Genomic DNA, 23,679 nt, shown 5'->3' on the forward strand with positions numbered 1-23,679 from the left:
TTCAGTGTTTAGGGTCTAGGATTTATGGTACATAATATGATTTGCAAATGCATTGGAATAGAGGAGACAAGCTTTATGTTTCGTTAAGGGCAGTCCCAATAAAAGAAACTAGTAGTTTCTATAACATAGGATATCGCACCAAAAAAGTACTGTTTTCAACCCATGGTTTCTATGAGTAATAACTATTTTCTCTTTCCCTCTCCCAACTCTATCTTTTCCTCCAATGGGAGTGCGACACGAGCTCCCTAGAAACTGGTGGTTTCTTCCCAATGGCGATTTCATGGTTTCTTGGTGCATTGGGTCAAAAGTAGACCTGGTTTCTTCATGAAGAAACCATTTCTATGATTTTTGCTCTCTTTCTTCATTAATTACGTTGCCATGTCAGCATTTTACCTACGTGACAAGTCATTTAATGAGGATAGAAACCATCATCAATGCACCATTGGGACTGCCCTAAAACGCACAGGAATATTAAAGAAGGAAAATGTCTTCCTCTAAAATTTACTAGTATAGTGTCCGTGCTAACGCTACGGCATCATTTCAGGATGCACATGAAAATGACGAAACGATGATATAACAATAACACGGTTTTATGTCTGATCTTACAAGAATCACCGGCTACAGTTGAGAGATCAAGAGAACAAACTCAGAGATGCTTCACTTTAGAAGCTATCGCCCAACAGTTAGCATGGTAGGACAATCCATTCCAAGGAGTGATGGTTCACTGAAACCACCCCCACACACGAACGTCTAGACATAGGAAACAGTCACAGAAACTGTCAAGATGGAAGTGGTCGCTAAAGATCATGTACTTGTGCGGCCAGTTCCTGAATTTTGACATAAGGCAGCATGAAGGCTCCAAAGGTCGAATCAAGTCATCTGGTTTTAGCTTGTGCCGAGTGTGCAATGTCAGTTCCTCGCAGAGTGAGCTGCAGGCAAATGGACATATAGTTCAGAACCATCCAAGAAGTATTATAGCTAAATGAAACAATTCACCAAATTACAGATTCAGGCACCAAAACAGCAACTGTTAGCTGCAATAATTAAAATATAATCATCTTATTAGTCCGTTCATTTTGTGCTATGTTATCGGCCAAGAGAAATGATCTATGCATACAAGCTACAATCCGTTTACGGCTAGATACAGTTGCAGCCTGAATACTTTGCCTAACTTATTTGCAATGCTACCTCATGCAAAAATGAGAAATATAGCCACTGCATAGTATATAAGTTAACTGCAGATATCAGTGCCCATGCTAATGCTACGGGCCATATTAAGTCCAAAGTTAATTCAAGAACAATATTGGTCTCACGCGGTGGTAATGCTAATAGTGTGCCCTTGCTATGGACTACAATATTGGCCTAGCTGTGCCTCATTTAAACATAAGGCAATCATTTTTCTCTGAGCCATCTTCCTCTAATTTTTTGTGCAAAACTTAAAAAGGATACCACATTGCACAGTTCAAAAACTGAATGAGCGATAGAAATAAAATATTATCATATAAAAATCTGAATATGTAAAGTCAAGTATAAACTCACAGCAGAAATTGTACCTTAACTTCTGGTGACTAATGATCCAAGGTTGTCAGGGCACGTGGATTGACTAACCAACACAAATCACCAAGCTTAGGGTAACTTACCAGAAATACAAAAATATAAACTGAAGTAAACATATCGTGCCTGTATTAGTGAATTGTAGGAGTGTCAGATGCACCAAAAAATGAGATGCAAAAAATAGGCACTGCATAACACAGGCTGTCCCTTCCCCTGAAATGTCAGACAATAAACAAACATTCCAATAAGCCCAAAGTTTCAGAAACACACATGCTTGAATAAGCATGTATGTCAGAAATTAAAGGATCTGATCTTTTGAAAAAAAATAATTAAAGGATCTGACATCTTTTAGTTCTGTCAAGCAACCAAATGACTATTAATTGTCATGATACAGTAGACAGATAGTTTCACCTTGTAGTTTATTCAAGTCATGCAAAAACCTGCTTTTCCATCTCTTTGGTGGCAGGCAGACAAAGAACCTATCTGCATCTGCACCAATCTGGTCATGTTTCCTTTTCCATTGTGATCTCTCTGTGATTTTTTTTATTTAGCTAAATAAACTGACAGTTCATTTCAGAGTGACATTTATAAACATACAGGAGCGGTGCTCTGCTCAAGCTCATGCAGGCCTCCAGAAAAAATGAGAATGGTGTTTAAACTACGCACCAACATGTATGCACTCATGGCATATAAAACACAGAAGAAGCCTCTTTACCGCACAACAGAGCTCCTCACTACACCAATCCATACAAGGCCGTATGAAATTTCCCCAAAATATTCATTCAACATCTTCAAGAGAGTACATTGTGTCCAAAGTATTTGTAATGAGTTAATTAAAGTCAGAAAAATAAAAAGTTATCCCCCAAGCACAGGAAAAAAGTTCAGGTTGATACAGATAACTGAATTCATCTATCGCACATCGTTATTCACACACAAGTTCTAGGCCTCATCTGTATAGATGATCTGGGCATTGTTAAATGAAAATCTATTATATGCCCTCCCATGGCTATTTCAAAGGATAAGCACCAAGCATAATAGGAAATGATAACCAATAATACAAATATGTGGTTAAAATTGTAACATATAGTTCTCTCGCAAAATAGGAACAATTGAATTGACAGCGATTGTTAGAAATTTATCATCGGAAACAACCACACAAGAAACCGAAACCGAGACAAGAGCAGAGAGGGAAAATAAGGCTACGTACATGGCCATGAAGTTGCAGGGGTTGTGGCGGATCGGATGCAGTGCCGTATCACGTCGTCGCTCAATTTGGACCTCGCCACTCGGCCGGTTCCTCCCCTGCTTAATTACTGCGCCGCCGCTGCCCTCCTCTCCTCCCCGACTGTCGGCTCCCTTCCCCTTCCCTGTCGACGGCGAGGACTCCCCGTTGCGCTCCCTCGAGTATAGGAGTCGAAGCCACCGGCCGCCCTGGTCATGGACGAGAATGACCTAGATCGAGCAACGGAGGCCCAGAGGTGCGGCGGGTTGCGGAGGTTCCAAGGGGTTGCGATGAGGCTGCGTCGCAGGGGGAGGAGGCCTGCTGCGGGTGCTGGTGCGGCGGCCGGCGGCTTGGTGGCAATTTTCTCCCCCACGCAAATTAGAACAGACGTTGAGCGTTGCGAGTCGAGGGGACGGAGCACCGGGGTTGCCGCCCGACCTCTTGTACTGTCGACCAATAGCAGCAGCGCCGGCGGCGATCTTGGCAGTTAGGGTTACGGTACCATCTCCGGATTGAAACCCACGCCGCCGCTGCGACCCATGGCCTCCTGAGCCTGAGCGTTCGCCACCACCGATCCTAGACGTATCCTTTCATTTGCTTTGGCGACGAGGTGGGAGGCCTGGGACTGCGTGGTCGGAGGCGGAGAGGCATTCGGTCACAGCGAGAGAGAAAAAATGGGAGAGTGAGAACTGAGAACGGAAAGAAAAAAGGGCCCCCACTTGTCAGCAGACCTTGGCGCTGAGCTGGTTGTGCCGGTAAAATCTGGGGCCTTGTTCCGAACTGGCCTTACCAGCCTAGAAAATAGGACGATAATAACATGTACATAGTATTGCGATAAATGAAGAATCATATATATTCAACCCTTGGTAGCCTTCACTCTTCAGTCATGTGCGAATGGTGATTCAGTCACTTGGGCTTGCTTGATTGGGAAGATGGAGATGCTTAGATGGGGAGATGGACCGATACAAACTAGATGGATTTTGCAACGCCACTACGAAGAGACGCAACGTCGGCAACTAATCCTAGAGTCAGCAGGCTTTGATGGGTCGTAATTTTTGAGGCCCCTATGAATGGGAGGCCCTGTACGATCACACATCTTGCATATGCATGGGGCACAACTCTGGCGCCAAGATCTACGGCGCCAAACCCAGTGTCATGTCGTGCCACGCAAGCCACCACGCAGGACGCCACGCCGACGCCAGCCTCCGACCTCAGCACCAAACGCAACGATGCCGAGACATAGCCTCGGCGCCGAGTCCAAGGTCTAGAAAATAAAAGGATACCTCTAGAGGTCTATTTGTGAATATTTTTTTAAAAAAAGACCAAAAAATAAAAATTTCGGCCGCCGATTCACCTCCAAGCAAACAAATCTGTTCTTGTAAAACAAATATTATAAAAATCATTTCCAGTAATATTAAACTGGCTGGAAACAGCAATAAACCTCGCATCAAGTTCTTAACCAGACAGATCGAACCATGATCTAGCCCATGCTTGACCAACGACAAACCAATTGCATTTAATAAACAAGGATGAAGCCTAATCATTATCCGACTAGTCATGCGAGTTATCTACTTCCTTATATCACAAATATAAGTCCACCTAAGTTGGTGCTCGTTTTTTTTACTTTAACTAGTAATATCCATAAAAGTATACTATTTTAAAGTAGTTATATATTATATAAGTATTTCGAATTGAGTGTAGGTCAAGTCTTTGACTTGGCACATGGGCTCATACTTTTCTAGATTTATTATATGATAGGCGATGTGCAACTCGATAGCGACGCGCCGACGCACCTATGGTGACTTTTTACGTACCTAATCTTTTGGAGATGTTCATAGGGCTAGAGTTTGCATTTACGTATTTATAGGGTTAAGTGTGTGTGAGTGTTATATGAATGTTTGTGTTAATCTGAAAAAAATTATAGAAGTATTTTTTAAATCTAGTAACACCGATCTTGTTTTGTTAGTCTATACAAAATTTTGTATATTGATGGTTAAATTTAAAAGATATGACTTAGGACAAATCTAATAAACTTATATTTATGATAAAAGTAAACAGTCAATCTAAGCCTAGCCGCCCGGCTTAAGTCAATGCATGATTTGATGATTACGCTTTCCTAATCCTAATCATCATTTAATACCAACTAGAGTAAACTGGCCGGCCCAATTAATTACGTCAACAATACAGATGGGCCCAAACTACTAAGGTGTCATTTTCTTTCGTTCTTTCTATTTCTATCAACACATGTCTCCCTGCTATTCGAAAAAAAGTCTCCCTGCTTTTATGGTGAAGCTTGCCCAAAAATGATCATGAATAAACATCCCGTGCACATTTATTTTGCTTGGGACGATGATAAATAAAAGATACCAATTACTTTGACCTTTCCGATATATAATCATATCTAACAACACTTTTTCAACGGCTGTGATGGCCGGTTACACACATGTGTCTTTTTGGTAATGTCCAATTAAAGAATATAACGATTCATATATAAGATGGCACACAAGGACTGTCAAACCAATGAAAATAACCGGAGAAGCAGCCATGGCATGTGCATAACATGGACGATATCATTGTCACTATTTGTCAACGGTTTTGATGCACTACTCCCTCTCTTTCAGATAATAGATCACTTAAGTTGTATCTCGGGTCAAACTATAAGAAAGCTTATAGAAAAATGCACTGAAATCGATAGCATCAAACTGGTTTTTGTTAAATTTCATGAAATATGTCTCAATAGCTACTTAAATGACAGCCTCCGCCTACATATATAGGATTTAATTAAGTTACTGGCTCTACACAAACTCATGTAAGCTTTGGCATTTGGGAAAAGAACCTAAGCAGTAAGAGTTCGCCGGACTTTTATCGACAAGATCAAATAACAACTTAACAAGTCAAGTATCCTCTTGAAGCAAATGCCAAAATTGACTGATAGCTCATGCACATTCGTGTAGATATTCTTTGTCGCCCTATTTTCCCTCGTTTATTTATTTAAGAACAACTCTAAAAGTCTCTTTATATCATAACAATAGAAATCTTGATGATTTTTTTTTACTTGAACAACTTCTTCAATTGATATCCAAATATTTCCATTCTTTGTTTCCGGTTTCTTGCTCGTCAAAGACAAAGTGAAGCTGGCTCTCCAAATTAAATGCCAAACTAGATAAAAATAAAAGTTATTGTTGGATGGAGAGATATAAAGAGCGATTTTATTATAATGATTTTTCCAATAAAGATTTAGAAAACGGTTTAAGAAAGATCATTAGAGATGCTCTGAACTTTTTTCTTGATGTATGCGATAAAACATATCACATGTTCACCCTAAGAACTGGGGTAATAAGTAACTGTCCTAAACAAAAACCCGAATCCTATTTGGCATTATAGATAGAATATATTAATTTTAGACGTTGACGGGTGAACCGGAAGTCTTCTTGTTGCTTGGTCAAGAGCTTCACAAGCAAAAGGAAGAAAAACAATTGTACTGACCATCCAGCGTACGCATTCTCTTAAACTAGCATCAACACTGCATAGCCAGTGCAGCAGCAGCCGCCTCCTTCCACCACCAGCAGCCTCCAGCCATGCGCAGCCTCCTTCCGCTCGTTCTCCTCTGTGCCTTGTCATCCCTCCTGCTCCTCACCGCAACAACCAACACCGACAACCTTACGTTCTACATGTCCGCCGACTGCCCGGACAACACGAACTACACGCGCGGCAGCGCGTTCCAGGCCAACCTCGATGCGATCCTCTCCTCCCTCCCCGCCGCCGCGGCCGCGTCCTCTGTGCTCGCCGAGAACATCACCGGCGGCGCCGCGCCCGGCCAGGTTTACGGCCTCGCGCAGTGCCGCGGGGACATCAGCGCGGAGCGCTGCCGCGCGTGCCTCGTCGACTCGGCGCGTGAGATGGCCAGCAGGTGCCCTGGCCGGAAGAGCGCCCTGCTCATCTACGAAGGCTGCCTGCTGCGCTACTCCAACGCGAGCTTCTTCGGCGAGGCCGACACGTCGAATCCGCTCTACATGTGTGACCTCGACAACGCGCCGCAGCCTCAGTTCTCGTCGTCGCTCGACGGGCTGATGCGCAGCCTCGCTGAGAAGGCGTACGGCTCCCCGCGTCTGTTCGCGGCCTGGCTCGATCGACCTCATGCTCTACGAGAAGATTTACGGCATGGTGCAGTGCACGCGGGACCTTGACCACCGAGTTCATGATTTTGGAGCTAGCTTACAGTATGTTCGCCTCGTTACCACGAGCCTATGCTTCCACAGGTCCCAGATCCACCGAAGCTACAATATATAAGGCCGGCTCGTTACCACGAGACTGCGCTCCCATAGGTCACAGGTCCACCGGAGCTACAACATATAAGGCCTTGGGCCTTTCCAACCCAAAAGACGAGTCTCCCCTTTAGTCATACATCGGGGTGCTCCTGCCATATATGTGACGCTCGAGATTTTTTATTGGGTTTAACTTTTTTTACTATGGGCTCACGATACTAATTGTTGAAACCGGTGGTGACCACCGAGTTCACGATCTTAGAGCTGGCTTACCGCCGGCCTGATTCGTTACCACGAGCCTGCGCTCCCACAGGTCCTAAGTCCACCGGAGCTGCAACATATAAGTCCTTGAGCCTTTCCAACCCAAAAGACTAGTCTGATAGGTGGGGGTTTCTTCCGCCTTATATGTTGTACTCCCCCACCATCGCTATACGATGTGGGACTAAACCCCAACATGCCAGGGCTGCCTCGCCAACGCCGTCAGTAAGATTCAGACGTACAAAAACTGCAGCAGGAGACAGGGCGGTCGGCTCTTCAACTGGAGCTGCTACATCCGGTTCGAGATGGCGCCTTTCTACAACGCCCAGGCTGCCGAGACGGCAATGTCCACCGGCCAGTCAATATCTCTGGTCTCTTCCTATTCGTAGGGTACTACTGTACTTTTTTTCTTTCGAGAAACGGGTGCTACTGTACTAGGGTTCAATGTTTGTAACACAGCGTCTGTCCGCCCGGACGCTTCCGTTCATGGCCGCATAGCCAACCAAATGACTACCTCCTATCCACTCGCCTCGTCTAGCTTATCTACTCGTCTAGCTGAGTCACCGTAGTTTCTAAGAAAAAAAAAACACCCCAGGTCCGCAGCGGAGCTTAGGACCACGCAGCTCGCGGCGGCTGGCTGGGGTATAGGCCGCCCGCGCACATCTTGTGCTCGCCACGGCCGACGGCGCGCGCCCACCCCGGCATCCTCCTCTCCCACCCCGGTGGCCCCTTCCCCCACCCCGGCGGCGCCCCTTCCCCCACCCTGGCGTCCTCACCACTAGGAGCACCCAACATCCACGGATCCGGTGGCCCTCTCTCCCACCCCGGCGAGATCCATGGAGCACGAGCAAGATCCATAGAGGTGGCACGGCGGTGTTGCAGGGGAGTGGGCGGCTCTGCCCCACCCCGGCGCGGCGCCCTCCCCACCCTCGGCGGTGCCCTCTCTCACCCTAGCGATCGAGCTCCCCCTACCCCGGCGGGCGGAATTGACCGACCAGCCTTCCCATCTTCATATGTTGCATATGTATGTGTTCAAGTGTTTTAGGCGTTTCAAATGTAAGTTGCATTTGTTTCATATGGATATTGCAAAGTAGATCGGGGGATGTTGCACATGTTACAATTGTTTCAGAGGCATGTTGCAAGCATATGCTTTGAGTGTTTCAGATGTTTCAGATGTATGTTTCATTTGTGTTTTCCGGATGCATGTTGCAAGTGTGTGTATCTGGATGTTGCATATATTTCACACATGTGTTGCATGTGTTTTATTTGAATTTTTGCGTATGGTTGCAATGATTTTCAATTGTTTTTCACGTCTTTTTTCAAGTGTTTCAGAAACATGTTTCAAGTGTTTTAACTGCCCTCAGACGTATGTTGCAACTGTTGTATTTGGATGTTTCAAAAGTAGATCGGATGTTGCATCTCTCCTCCCCACCTTCTGCTGCATCGTCTCCCCCGGCGTCGGCAGGGTATCCATACGATGCCGCGGCCCGGGTCCTTCCAAATCAGAGGCGCCACGCGCCCTTCCCCTCTTGTTGCTTGGGCGGCGTGGCCCCCCGCGTAGAGCACGAAACAGAGTGTAGCGTGCGAGCGTCCGTCCAGACATCCGGGCGCTAGCACTTCCGTTTAAGGATAGTTAGAAAGGCTAATCATATAACTTTTGGCCTCCTGTATTTACATATACAATAGATCACGTTAACGTGCGATGACCAGTCACGCTTTTCGGGAGCGTGCGACCCCGCCGCCGCTGCCGTCCACCGCTCCACGGCTACACATGCGGTATGAAAGTGTTAGTGGTACGAAAGATTTTTAAAAGGATTTGTAAAAAAGATTACATAATATTTGTAAAGAATGTCTATGCACAAAAGTTTTACAGAATATTTGCAAAAAAAGTCTATGCACAAGTGATTTTTTGGTGTAGTCGTACGAAAGTGTTAGTGTTAGGTTATAGGTCATGGTTTTCTAAAAACCATTAACGGAGACATGCACTGTTAACCGATTTTCAAAGACAGGTCATTAAATTTAAAATGTTTTATGTACTAGTGTATTTTGACTCCTGAAAAAGAGTAGAGACAATTTATAGCATTGAAAGGACCGTGACGCCTAAGAGGGGGGGGGGTGAATTAGGCAACTTAAAAATCTAACTCTAAACTATGGTCTCTTTTTCAACCTTAGCAAAACTTATGCAAAGGATAAACTATCTAAATGTGCAACTACGGTTTTGCTAGTGTGTTGCTATCTCTACCGCAAAAGGAGTAATACAATCAATGTAAATGCAGAAGATAAAGAGCAAGGTAGAGATATGTAAACTCCCGTTGACAACTCTGGTATTTTTACCGAGGTATCGAGAAGCACGCAAACTTTTCCCTAGTCCTCGTTGGAGCCCCTCGCAAGAAATCCCTCACAAGGGCCAAGCTCCCGGTCGGGTAACTCCGTGGATAGCCTCGGGCCTTCCCCACTCGCAAGTGGGTCTCCGATGTGCCTATCGGCAAGCCTCTCCCGGATGCTCTCCGCCGTCTTCACTATCAAGCTTCTGGCCGAAACGCCGCGGGCCTTGTTCCCTCTGGTACACGGTGGCGGCCACACCACAAACGTGGTTGGTGTGATCTCGCAAGACTTCAAGCCCCTTCAATGTACAACAATGGTGCGCGCAAGCACCGAGTGGTAAGAGGTATGCAAACCTCACTAAACACTAGGCCTAAACCTAGAGCAAGCGCATAAACGGTGGTCTAATCAACCTAAGCACTTTGCAAAGCACCTATGCTAATCACCTGATGAATCACTAAGCACTATGCAAGTGGAGATTACTAAAATGGTGTATCAACACCCTTGGTATATTTCCTCAGCTCCACACACCTCAAATGGCCGGTTGGGGGTTGTATTTATAAGCCCCGCTGAGAAAATAGCCGTTGAGGACGAAGTCCCGCTTTTTTGCTACTGACCGGACGCTGAACTCGTCCTGACCGGACGCGTCCGATCGTCCTGACCATTGGAGCCGTGAACACTTGATCGGACGCTGCCAGCGTCCGGTCACCTGCCATCGGACGTGTCCGGTCACAGTTTCGCCGCTCTGGAACCTCTCTGTACTCGATCAGACGCTGCTGCCCTACGTTCGGTCGGTTGCCGCCAGTGTCCGGTCGCTGCTGATGACACCTGTCTACCGAGCCTCTAGTCCAGCGTCCGGTCGCTTCTTCCAGCGTCCGGTCTAGCGTCCGATCGCCTCTACAAGCTCGTTTCTTTGCGATCTTGCGTATGGCTTGGTTCCTATCTTCATGCTTGGACTTTGCTTGATATCTTGGGTCTTCTCTTATGTTTCTAAGGTCTTGCTTGAGGTGTTGATCATCGGATCATCACGTCGCCTTTGTCCAAGTCACGTCTTGCATCCTATTGAACTACAAAACAATCACTTACAAATTCATTAGTCCAATTTGGTTGTGTTGATCATCAAACACCAAAATCCAAAGTAAATGGGCCAAGGCTCCATTTTCCTTACAATCTCCCCCTTTTTGGTGATTGATGACAACAGGACCAAAGCAAACAAATAATAGAATTTTGAAATTTAAAAACTACCTACTTGCTAGGATGCAATGCAAGGGGCAAGATTATATGATGCTAAAAGATACTACTTGTAAGACTATATAGAAACTTATCTTGCCCTTGCAAATGTCCCCATGTGATATTATGGATTTAAGCCTTGCTTCGTACAAGTTTTCCCATTACTTAGGCTAATCCATAATCCACTATCCTCCCTTTCTCGGACCATTACTACAAATCAATGCTTGCTTTTGGTCCTCTAAATTCTCCCCATTTGGAATCAAGCACCGAAAATGAAGACATTAGTAGCACAAGGGAGGGTCAAACTTTGTGATCCTTTGTGTATAGAGTGAAATAGATCACAAAATTTGACTCTCACATTATATAGACAAGGCTCCCCCTAAATATATGCATACATATGATAGAGTGTAAATCATATGCACAATTGGCAAAAAAAAATTTGCTCACGGGAATTTAATCTATATAATGCATGGAGAAAGCATATAAATATCAAAATGAAATCAACATGATGATATTGGTTTAGAAATACCACTTGCAACCGGTGGTGGATCTTTAAAGTATGATGCTTAACTCCGGGGACTCCATTTTCCTTGCAATGAGACTACTACACACATGATAAGCTTGAAAATGTGTTAGTCTCAAAGCATCCAACTTGTAGAGTAACCTCCCCCTAAATTTGTGCACACAAGTATGGAATACTTGTTGGAAACATGCACATTGATTTTAGAATAAAAAAATACCACTTGAAAGATGACATCTCATGAATGTGAGAATCATTTTCGAAGATGATATTCAGGAGAAATTATCTACAATTTGGACTTTGGTATATATTAGATGAACAATTGAAGGACAAGCTATGTGCCGTGCTCCCAAAGAATTTTAAACCATGTAGGATTGCTCCAAGGAATAAGAATGAAACCGAGCAAGCCTACCATATGAAATACCTAGTGTATGCATGACAAAAGATATAAGCATGCAAATACAAACCTAGGCATGAATAGTAACTAGATGCTAAAAGATACCAATTATGGGAAAAAATAAATCAAATACCAATTGAAGTAAATTGAATCTAGTTACCTAACATGGGAAGGGGAATTTGGGTCCATAGTATTCACTAACCCACTTGGCAATGGTTTTGTCCATCATGATGCACCCCATGAAATGCATCCAAACTTTGCCAAGTCTCTAAATTCCCCGAAGTCCATTGGACTTCTCACTTCCCTTTCGGGATCCAAACCTTCTTGGTGCTCTTCATGTTGGAGATGATTTCCTTCAGCACCCAAAAGTGTTTGACCCCATTGTTGGCTTGCTTGTTCACCTTGATGGCCACCACCTTGTCATTTTTCTTCTTCTTCAAGAGATAAGGTGTGGAGGTCTTCTTGTCCACCTTGTTGGTGTAGGTGTTGGAGAGCTTGCTTGTTTGCTTCTTCTCTTTCTTCTTTACTCCTCCCCCATTCTTCACCTTGCACTCATAGGACTTGTGTCCTTTCTTGTGGCACACGTAACAAACCATGGTTTATCCTTCATCAAGCTTCTTCACTCCCTTGTCGGTGTTATCTTGATGAAGTTGGGTTTGCTTCGCCTTGCCTTTCACTTGAGTTAAGTTCTTGGTGAGTCGAGCTACTTCTTACTTGAGTTGCTCATTCTCCTTTGCAACCTCTTGTGTGCATGTGTCTACAACAACTTTCTCAACACAAACTTGGTTGCACAAAGGTGAGTCTAAATAGAAATCATTACAAGAAGTAGATGCATCCTTTTTAGATATAGAGCTTTTCTTTTTAGATGTCTTGGTGGGGGTTGTACTAACGACTTCAAGATTAGCAACCTTATTAGTTAGCTCATTACAATGTTTGCACATGGTTTCCATTTTTGCAAGCAAACTTTTATAAGCATCTTGTGAGCTAGCTAACTTTTCTTTTCTTTTTTCATTTTTCTTTACAAGTTGCTCATCATTGATTGTGCATTCATTTGTCGTTGCACTAGCCTTGAGTTGCTCAATTTTAGTAGATAGCTCAACATTGAGATTAGCAAAGTTCCCATATTGTTCAAGCAAAGTTTTGTATGCTTATTGTGAACTATCTAGCTTTTCTTTTAAACTTTTGAGCTTCTTTTGTTGATTAGTGTAAACTTTAGCATAATTGAGATTTTGTAGCACAATTTCATCAAAAGAAGGCATATCATCATCACTATCACTCTCACTAGAGGATGAGCTTTCATTATCTCGTGCCATAAGGCACACACGTGAAGAGCTTGATGATGAGTGCTTGCGACCTCGCCTCTTGTGATGATGTTCTTCTTCACTTGAAGAATCATCCCATGATCTTATTGATGTGAGGGTTTGGTTCTTGTATGCCTTCTTTGTCTTGGGTGTGGGCTTGTTTGGACAAACTTTCACAAAGTGCTCCAACTCGCCGCATCCATAACATCCTCTCTTTCTTTGCTCATTTCTTTGATTGGTGAAAATGAGATCTTGAATTTGGATGGGCACACCCTTGACATTGAGCCTTTGGATCATCTTCTCCACCTTGTTGATCAATTTGATTGATTCTTTATCATGGTCGAAGGTGGAGGAGGAAGATTGACCGTCACTTGAATCTTCATCATCATCATCATCGTCCTCATCTTCTTCTTCATCTTCACTTGAGGAGCTTGAGCTTGAGCTTGTCTCAACTTGCTTGCCCTTCATCTTCTTTTTCTCGCTACAAGCGAGAGCTTTGCCTTTGCTTGATGAAGAAGCTTCTTCTTGACCCATCTTACGTGACATTTCAAATGTCACTAACTTGCCAATGACTATCCCTGGGGTCATGGTGCTCAAGTTCTCCATGTTGTGAAGGATGGTGATGATGCTTGCATATTTCTTTTGTGGTAGTACGGAGATGATCTTTCTCATGATGCCCGCATCATCTAGCTTTATTAATCCTATTGAATGGAGCTTATTGATAATTAGATTCAAACATGAATACATATCGCAAACAAGTTCATCATCATTCATTGCAAAGGAATCATAATTTTGTTTAGCTAGACAATGTTTTTGCTCACGGACATTACTTGTGCCGTCATGGAGCTCTTGGAGTTTTAACCAAATTTCATGTGCCGTATGTAAAGTGAATACTTGGTTAAACACATCCATGCTAAATGATTCAAACAAGCAATTTTTAGCTCTAGCATTGAAATGCATTTCTTTTTCATCACTATTTGTGGGTTTTTTGGGATTCTTAATGGGTTTCATCCCGTCATGAGTGACTCTCCAAACTCCCAAATCAACCACCTTAAGGTGGCAAGCCATTCTAGCCTTATAATAAGGGAAGTTAGTGCCGTTAAAGTGCGGAGGCCTAGATATATCCATCCCAACCACTCTAAATGGCGTCGGCTCAACGGCGGTTAAGCCAAAGGTCTAAATTTGAGCCAACCGGCTCTGATACCAATTGAAAGGACCGTGACGCCTAAGAGGAGGGGGTGACTTAGGCAACTTAAAAGTCTAACTTTAAACTATGCCCTCTTTTTCAACCTTAGCAAAACTTATGCAAAGGATAAACTATCTAAATGTGCAACTACGGTTTTGCTAGTGTGTTGCTATCTCTATTGCAAAATGAGTAATACAATCAATGTAAATGCGGAAGGTAAAGAGCAAGGTAGAGATATGCAAACTTCCGTTGACGACTCTGGTATTTTTACCAAGGTATCGAGAAGCACGCAAGCTTCCCCCTAGTCCTCGTTGGAGCCCCTCGCAAGAAATCCCTCGCAAGGGCCAAGCTCCTAGTCGGGTAACTCCGTTGATAGCCTCGAGCCTTCCCCACTCGCAAGTGGGTCTTCGACGTGCCTCTCGGCAAGCCTCTCCCGGATGCTCCCCGCCGTCTTCACTATCAAGCTTCCGGCCAAAACGCCGCGGGCCTTGTTCTCTCTGGTACACGGTAGAGGCCACACCACAAACGTGGTTGGTGTGATCTCGCAAGACTTCAAGCCCCTCTGATGTACAACAATGGTGCGCGCAAGTACCGAGTGGTAAGAGGTATGCAAACCTCACTAAACACTAGGCCTAAACCTAGAGCAAGCGCATAAGCGGTGGTGTAATCAACCTAAGCACTTCGCAAAGCACCTACGCTAATCACCTGATGAATCACTAAGCACTATGCAAGTGGAGATTACTAAAATGGTGTATCAACACCCTTGGTATATTTCCTCAGCTCCACACACCTCAAATGGTCGGTTGGGGGGTTGTATTTATAGGCCCCGTTGAGAAAGTAGCCATTGGGGACGAAGTCCCGCTTTTCTGCTACTGACCGGACGCTGAACTCATCCTGACCGGACGCGTTCGATCGTCCCGACCATTGGAGCCACGAACACTTGATCGGACGCTGCCAGCGTCCGGTCACCTGCCATCGGACGCGTCCGGTCACAGTTTCACCGCTCTGGAACCTCTCTGTACTCGATCGGACGCTGCTGCCCTACGTCCGGTCGGTTGCCGCTAGCGTCCGGTCCAGCGTCCGGTCACTGCTGATGACGCCTGTCTACCGAGCCTCCGGTCCAGCGTCCGGTCCAGCGTCCGGTCGCCTCTGCGAGCTTATTTCTTTGCGATCTTGCGTACGGCTTGGTTGCTATCTTCATGCTTGGACTTTGCTTGATATCTTGGGTCTTCTCTTGTGCTTCTAAGGTCTTGCTTGAGGTGTTGATCATCGGATCATCACGTCGTCTTTGTCCAAGTCACGTCTTGCATCCTATTGAACTACAAAACAATCACTTGTAAATTCATTAGTCCAATTTGGTTGTGTTGATCATCAAACACCAAAATCCAAAGTAAATGGGTCAAGGGTCCATTTTCCTTACAAGCACATCTCCAACTATTTCAGTAATTTGCTACTCCCTCTGTTCTAAATTATATGTTTTGGCTTTGTAGATACATTGCATGAGTTCATCACTTATGTCATTCTCATTTGAGAGATTAGTGTTATTTCCAAGAATATAAAATGCAATAAAACATGGATAAAACAATCTCCCATAATGGATAGTTTCGTTCTTTAGTTTCATAGACATTTAATTTCATAATTAGTCTAGAGTTGGAAATTGAACCAAGAAAGTTTCATCTCAATAAAACTCACTTCTTCTTCTTCTTCTTCTTTTAAAAAACATTATCATGTCATAAAACGGCATATGTGACAACCAATCAAACGGAGATGAAATTCTGATAAAACTTTAATGAAACTTCCGATGAAATTGGCCTTAAAAATGCAAAAATTAGATACACATCACAAATACTAATAAATAGGTTAGTTCCCCGACACTTCACATTCAGTTTCAGTTATGTGTCTAAACAAGAAAAGATGGCACCGTTATCTTCGAGAAAGAAAGCACGGAGTAAAGTTGACTTTATAGCCTGGATGTTCCCTGGAAAGGGAGACAGGAAATACAGTTTGACCATGACGGGTCATATTCGGAGCCCAATCTACTATGCCGTACTGCCAGGGCTTGTATTTTTGTTTAAAAACTATCTTTTCCATGTACGTGAAAGAGAGAGCTCCTAGGAGGCCACACTGAGGTAAGCTGAGACGCTAGGCTCCGCCTCCACCCAACGATGGGTGGCCGCTCCGGCTCCGGGGTCCACTCTCCCAACCGTCGACGGTCATCCCGGCTCTGGCGTTCATCCACCTATGTCAGAACCGTCTAATCTAATATCTTCTAGGAGTACTTGTCTTTCATTAGACACTAAGTACTCAAGGGAGAACATTAAATTACGTAGTTCCATTAGGCACACTCTATGGGAGAACCCAAAAATCCATATTTTTCCATCAGAATCACAAATGAGAGAATAAAGCTTACAACATTCGTAAGTCATTTCTTATATCACTTTTAATATAATATCAGAGTTATGAATAATTTAATTTAACAGCGAAATATAAACATGTGATCATAGTTACAGCAGAAATAAATATCTATTCATAACATGATGAAGCATTGATATGTGAGCTATGACAACAGATTATAAAACTTCTATTTATAAAAAACATTTAGTAAGAGTTATAAATAAAAACTAAGATCGCAGCGTAAAGGAATCCTCTCTGAGCCCACCAGGAGGGATCCACACACAAGAGTCAGCTCTAGCATCCGCCTGTCACCTGCAACAGGGGGAAATAAAACCCTGAGTACTCAATTGTACTCAACAAGGCTTAACCGATAGGAGGAAAGAAAAGACTCCAAGGGTATGCAAGGCTATCTGGCTTATGGGTTTATTGCATCTGCAGGAGCATTACTAAACGTGTGTCCTTATATTCAATTTTATTAGCAGTCATAATTAGTTCATTAACTAACCATTCTATATAAGCACATGTGCTACTTTCAAGCAGGTGGTACGCAATCAGGACCATTTTACTATCTTTCATCCTCTAGTTCTTACTATGATGCTAGACTGTAGACAAGTCGTACCGGATCACCCGACGATTCACGAACCAATATATCCCAGCTGGGTACCCTGAAACACACGTCCCTCTTGTACCCCAGGCACAAATAAGACTAACCCAGTACCCTCCTGTCACGAGGTCTAGGTCCCCGTCCAAACTTGGACTCCAAGCCCCCACTCCTGAGTCCCGAACTCAGTGCGATGCTTAGACCTCTAACATCCCTGTCTCCAATCAGTCGGTCCGGAAAGAGCCGGAACCCATGACAAAAGAGCAATGAGTCTTCCCGCGCCCATACACAAGTATGTGTTCAGGATAATAAGTCTGTGACCTGACTACCATCCATTGCAACGGTCGGTCCTTAACCGACACAGGCGGAACAAGTGCAACCCGAGCCTCACTCGAATGCCAAACAAAGTCCAGATCCAAAGTACCATTCCGCCTGGTCTCCAATTATCATTCATATATATATATATATATATATATATTAGGTGATAACAATATAATAGCAATATTAATATCTTTCCTATCTCTCGCGAGTGACAGGCAATCACTCGACTTCTACCAGAGTCCTGTAGCATAGCAATCTACACAATCTTGTCATACTAGTAAGACTCATAAGATATATATATATATATATATATATATATATATATATATATATATATATATATATATATATATATATATATATATATATATATAGGGAGCGTATATTCAGTAGTCAGCTACAAAATAAGTTATTCTGTAGCCACCTCTATTTACGATAATTTTATATACTAATTTATGATAATATCAATATATATTTACGATAGTCGGGTTACTATAACACATGGAGATATTTACCATAACGTTATAGTAAACCACTTAGTAAGGAGTTACTACAATCTCGTAAATTAACATAGTAATTATCGTAACTCAAAGTGGCTACAGAATAAGTTATTTTAACACCAAAATTTGGAAGAAGAGTCGCTAGGACTCGAAAGCTCCCAAGATCATGTCATCAAGGAATCAATTGTGTGCAGATCGGAACCAGCTGATTCAAATGCAACACTGGAATTGGCTTTCTTCAGGTAGCGCCAGCAGATAACGACAAAGGCTACGATCGGTGCCGGGACAAAGCATGTTGGACTCTACAAAAAAGGAAAGATTAGAGTCCAAGTTATCTTAAATTAGGAATGTTTTCTCTTAGGGCCAAAGATTGTGATGAGTCATGCTTAGATAGGAGTCATACGTAGGTCCCGGATATAAATATCAAACCCCGGCTATGGTAAAGACACACCATTAATCAAATACAAGTTACTTTTTTGGTTTCGGCCACCTCTTAGGAGTAGGAGTAGAGTAGATCTCGGTGAGTTCTTCAGCAAGTACGACTGCCTTGATCCGGTCGACCTCCACTGCTTGTCTGTAAGTACCGTCATGTCTTATACTTCTATTCGTATGGCTGCATCGATCTGGTCGACCTCCACTGTGACTCTGGTATAAGCTAGTTATCGACTCTTGTCTAGTTCAAGTACGGCTGCATCGATCTGGTCAACCTCCACTGCTCGAACTAGATTAAGGTCAAGTTATCGGCTCTATCTAAGGGTGGCGTTCCTTCAGATAGATTCATTAAGTTACCGATATTGCTTATTGCTTCTATTATTTATTTAATTACAGCAATATCACTTCGCCCGATTGGGATTGATCTAGATCGGCCTTATATCTTTTTTAACCCATCGTTTGTTAATCTAAATTTGATCTAATCTACACTTTGAACAATGAGTTATGTTTTATCGGCTATTCTATGTCAATCTTAATCATGCATAGTGTGCGGTTAAGGCATGTCTGATCTTGATTAGATCTGTTGTTTAGCAAAAACCGTTCCATGGCCCGTTATCATAGCCTATGTGATTCTGCCTCACACCCCACTGTTAGCACCGTAGAATGGGGATCGTTATTTGATAGATCCGTTCCTAAGATGGCATGACCTTAACTGTGCCCTATGCCTGAATCGGCTATTTTAGCCGATATCGTGTGCTTTCACGAACAGTTCACGTCATGAGACAGTTGAAGTAGAGATAGGTTGAAAGATGTGTTAGCCCCATGATCTTATTATTGTATTACGGCCTGGATGATTCTGCCTCATGTCCCACTAGTATTAGTAATAAGTTAGGGTCGTCAAGTCTATTGTTGTTTCTACGGCCTGCATGATTCTGCCTCATGCCCCATTGGTCATAGCGATATATGAGATCTAATATGTTTACTAGATTTATCTTTATTAAATGGTTAAATGATGATGAGTTGTTTCTTTTATATAAAAAGGGGTTCGGTTACTTGCAGTCATTGGCTTAGCATAAATTAATCCTTGTTGATATTCTTTTGCCATTGACTAATATTTGTATAAATAATGATATCCATCCTGAACAATAACTGATTCTTCTTACACAACCTCATGAGCTTTAACTAATTTATTCTTATGAATATACTAGAATCGACTATTTAGTCGATCTCCTTTCATATCGGCTCTCAGAGCCGCACGTTCGGGACTGTCTAGCAACACCGGCACGTTCTGCCCTAAATTACTGATAAACTTTCTCTCCTTGTCGATTGCAGGGTCAAATTGACTAGTATGTCTTGGGAAGAGTGCGTAGGATCGACCACCCCTACGCTGAAGCTAGGCGGATCTCCAGCTCCATCGAGCAGACCCTTCTGGCTTGCTCGTGTGCCCTCGGCACGGGATGAAAATTCCGTGTCGACACATATTTCTGGCATGCCAGGTGGGACACCACAATCGTCATGGCGGTTCACAACAACAATGACATCCTTATGGTACATTATGAAGATCTACCTGATGGAGATAAAGGTGTTATTAGCAAAGCTATAGAAGAATTTCAGAACAAGTGTTTGTTGTCCTACACCAAAACATGTGACAACACAATTGTTCAAAAATATCCACTACCAAGAGTTCTATTGTACGGGCAGACAGACACAGCTGAAGCTGAAGACAAGCATTTCTTTACAGAAGTTGTAGACAAATCTGTTCATGATGCCATATCAAGCTATAATGAAGCTTTCTTGGACACGTTCCACAACGCCATGAAAGAAGCGATTCATGGGTTTCCAGTTGGTCAAGTTGGGCCGACTTATTACAACATTCTAGATCCGTCGACCCAAGGGACTAATCAAGTCAGTACCAGCCATCAAGAAGCAGCACCAGCTGGTAATGATGATGTCCAGGCAGTTCAGGGTTCATCTGAATAAGCTCAAGGTACTACTACAAATCAGATACAGTATAATCCTAGACCGTCAGTACAGCATGTGCAATAGCCGGTGGGGCAAGGTCAGAACCAGGTGATCAATTTTGGCACATCAGGCCACATACCGTCGTCGGCTCAAAAAATAGCACCATCAATTCAAAGGATCCGTAGAGATATAGATCCTCATGTCTACAATCAGAGACTTCAAGCAGCAAGCCAGCAAAGGACTCAGCAGATAGACATTACACAAGGGTATCACTATAGCACAGATTATAACACCCTTCATATGATTTCAAATTCAGGGTATCAAGGCACACGAGATTTCAATCCATAGATGGGTCAGCAGGTGTAGGGAAATCCAAATTCACATGCTGACGAGTTGTTGCTAAAGGTGACCGAGATGATGAAGAATTAGTTTGGTCTAAAACCAAAAGGGCTGACCTTTTCGTACAAACGCTCATATCCAGAATGGTATGATTTGGTCGCTCTTCCCATAAATTACAGGCTCCTAGAGTTCGCTAAGTTCACTGGCCAAGATAGTACAAGCACGATGGAACATGTTAGTCTGTATCTTACGTAATTGGGTGAGGCATCAGTTGAGGATGCCCATCAAGTTCGTTTCTTCTCCTTGTCCCTGTCAGGGCCAGCCTTCACTTGGTTTTCATCATTGTCGGTCAACTCCATTACCAACTGGGCTAACCTCGAGAAGAAATTTCATACATATTTTTATACTGGCACCGGAGAAAAGAAAATTACCAATCTGACAACTATAAGGCAGAAGACTAATGAATCAGGCACTGAGTTTCTTCAGAGGTTATGAGAAACTAGGAACTTATGCTTCTCCTTAAACTTGGCTGATGATCAACTAGCTGCTTTAGCCGTTCAAGGAATGCTGCCAATGTGGAAAGAAAAACTGTTGGGACAAGAATTTGATAACTTGGGTCAATGGGCTCAACGAGTGGCAGCACTTAATTGCCAATTCTAAAGTATGCGCAGAGATACCCAATTTCAGAAGAGTACCACAGTGGCCAAAGCTTATAATCCATACTCAGTCGATGACGACTATGAAGATGAAGAAGAGGTTGCTGCGGCTGAATGGAATTGGGGCAAGAAGACAGTAATGGTGCTAAATCCTTGGGGAAGAGGAGTCGAGGAGAGCTATGACTTTGATGTCACAAAATCAGACAAGCTCTTCAATTTCTTGCTTGAGAAGGGACAGATCAAGTTGCTCGATAATCATGTTATGTTGCCCCCTGATCAGTTGAAGAATAAGAAGTTCTATAAGTTCCATAACACTACTTCTCATTCCACTAATGAATGCATATTTTTCCGGCAACATATACAGAGGGCTATTCAGCAAGGAAGGCTCAAATTTGATACGCATCGGAAAATGAAAGTTGATGATAATCCTTTCCTAGGAGATCAAAACATGGTTGATGCTAGGCTGCTCAAAGGAAAGACTAAGGTCCTAACATCGACCAGATCAAGAGAAGCTGGAACAGTCGATCCCAAAATACAAATATCGGCTAATGAGTACAGAGAGATTAGAAGACATCGTGCTAAGCAAAAGAGCCAATATGAGCAGGGGGAAACGTCAAAAGATGGGGCGACAAAGCCACGAGTTACATCTCAGATCCTGTTGAATAAGTGGCGGCGGCAGAAGGAAAGGGATTATCAGCGTTGGTTAAAGGATCAAGAATACCAACGTCAACTGGAAAAAGAGAGGTATGAAAGGAAACAAGCCGAATCACATTGGAATTGTCCTTTCTTCAGACATTGCTGGAATGAAGGTTTGAAGTTGCCTACTAGACATGACTGTCCAGAATGCAGCAATTAATATTGGGAGTTTAGGCAATCTCAAACCAACCGCCGGTCTATCCATGCTCAAGATGCATATCGTCATAATAACATGGATCGGCGCTTAAAAAATGGAAGTGTTCATAATCGGCTGGGAAAAAAAGTGGTTGATCAAGACTGGGTTGATTATGAAGAAGAGGGCAATGAGAGAAAATATATTTAGCAAGATGGCCAATGGTGTCCAGGAGGTTTGACAAGAAGCCAGAAGAGAAGGGTGCAACGCCTAAGGAATAAAGAGTTGGAACAGACTCAGGCATCCGGCAAACCTCAAGTAGGGCGTACTAAACAAATAGCCGATAGAAAGCAACCATCGACTAATATTCAAATAGCTTTTCTATTGCCATCAGAGTTTAGAGCTCCGGCAGATCAAGAAGTTTATTTGGATTTCGATGAATCGGAGTATGAGGAGATAGTTGCCAAGTTGACGGTTGTGCAACAAGCAATATTTGATAAACCAATCAAGCATCGGCACTTAAAGGCTTTATATATGAAAGGTTTTGTTGATGGGAAGCCGATGAACAAGATGTTGGTGGACGGAGGTGCTTCTGTCAATCTTATGCCTTACACCACTTTTTGTAAACTTGGCAAGGGACCAGGAGATCTGATGGAGACTGACATGATGCTTAAGGATTTTGGAGGTAATGCGTCCAAGACCTGAGGGGCAATAAATGTCGAGTTGACAATCGGAAGTAAGACTCTGCTCACCACATTCTTCATCATCGATGGAAAAGGGTCATACAGTCTGCTCCTTGGTTGGGATTGGATTCATGCAAACTATTGTGTACCATCGACCATGCATCAGTGTTTGATTCAATGGCATGGAGATGACATCGAGTTGGTTCACGCTGATGAATCTATGAGCATCGCAACAGCCGATCTAGTCTTTTGGGAACTAGGAGATTTTGAATGCTTTTTTGGTAAATTATGGGAAGGAGGCTTCATTAGAGTCAATGGTGAAAGCCAACAGCCGATCCAAGCAGTCGGTTTTAAAAAATTGTCTTAATGGATAATCCAATAGATGGTACAGATGGTAAACTAGGATATGGCTTCACGTCGGCCGATGAATTAGAAGAGGTAGATATTGGTTCTGGAGATAGACCTAGGCTGACGTACGTAAGTGCTAAGTTGGATCCGGAGTATAAGCGAGAATTAGTTAATTTATTAAAGGAATTTAAAGACGGCTTTGCTTGGGAATACTATGAGATGCCTGGTTTAGACCGGTCAATTGTTGAACATCGGTTGCCAATCAAACTTGGATATCGGTCATTTAAACAAGCTCCAAGGAGATTCAACCCGAACGTGCTCGATGATATAAAAAAGGAGACTGAAAGGTTACTGGAAGC

At 43.3% G+C, this 23,679-nt stretch overlaps 1 long non-coding RNA gene and 1 pseudogene across 1 annotated transcript; one reads left to right on the forward strand and one right to left on the reverse strand.

Annotated features, from left to right (window-relative positions):
* Positions 1-557: 557 nt before the first annotated feature.
* On the reverse strand, positions 558-3,429 carry LOC136512840 (uncharacterized). The gene is made up of 3 exons (XR_010773232.1): positions 2,762-3,429; positions 1,554-1,767; positions 558-929 (listed from the first exon to the last, which is right to left on the reverse strand). It is a non-coding gene; the product is annotated as an uncharacterized lncRNA (long non-coding RNA).
* A 3,005-nt stretch (positions 3,430-6,434) lies between these two features.
* The window catches only part of LOC136511074 (cysteine-rich receptor-like protein kinase 6), a 36,197-nt pseudogene continuing 18,952 nt past the window's right edge, over positions 6,435-23,679 (forward strand).

Source organism: Miscanthus floridulus, chromosome 16 (genome assembly GCF_019320115.1).
Source record: "Miscanthus floridulus cultivar M001 chromosome 16, ASM1932011v1, whole genome shotgun sequence".
Classification (NCBI taxonomy): domain Eukaryota; kingdom Viridiplantae; phylum Streptophyta; class Magnoliopsida; order Poales; family Poaceae; genus Miscanthus; species Miscanthus floridulus.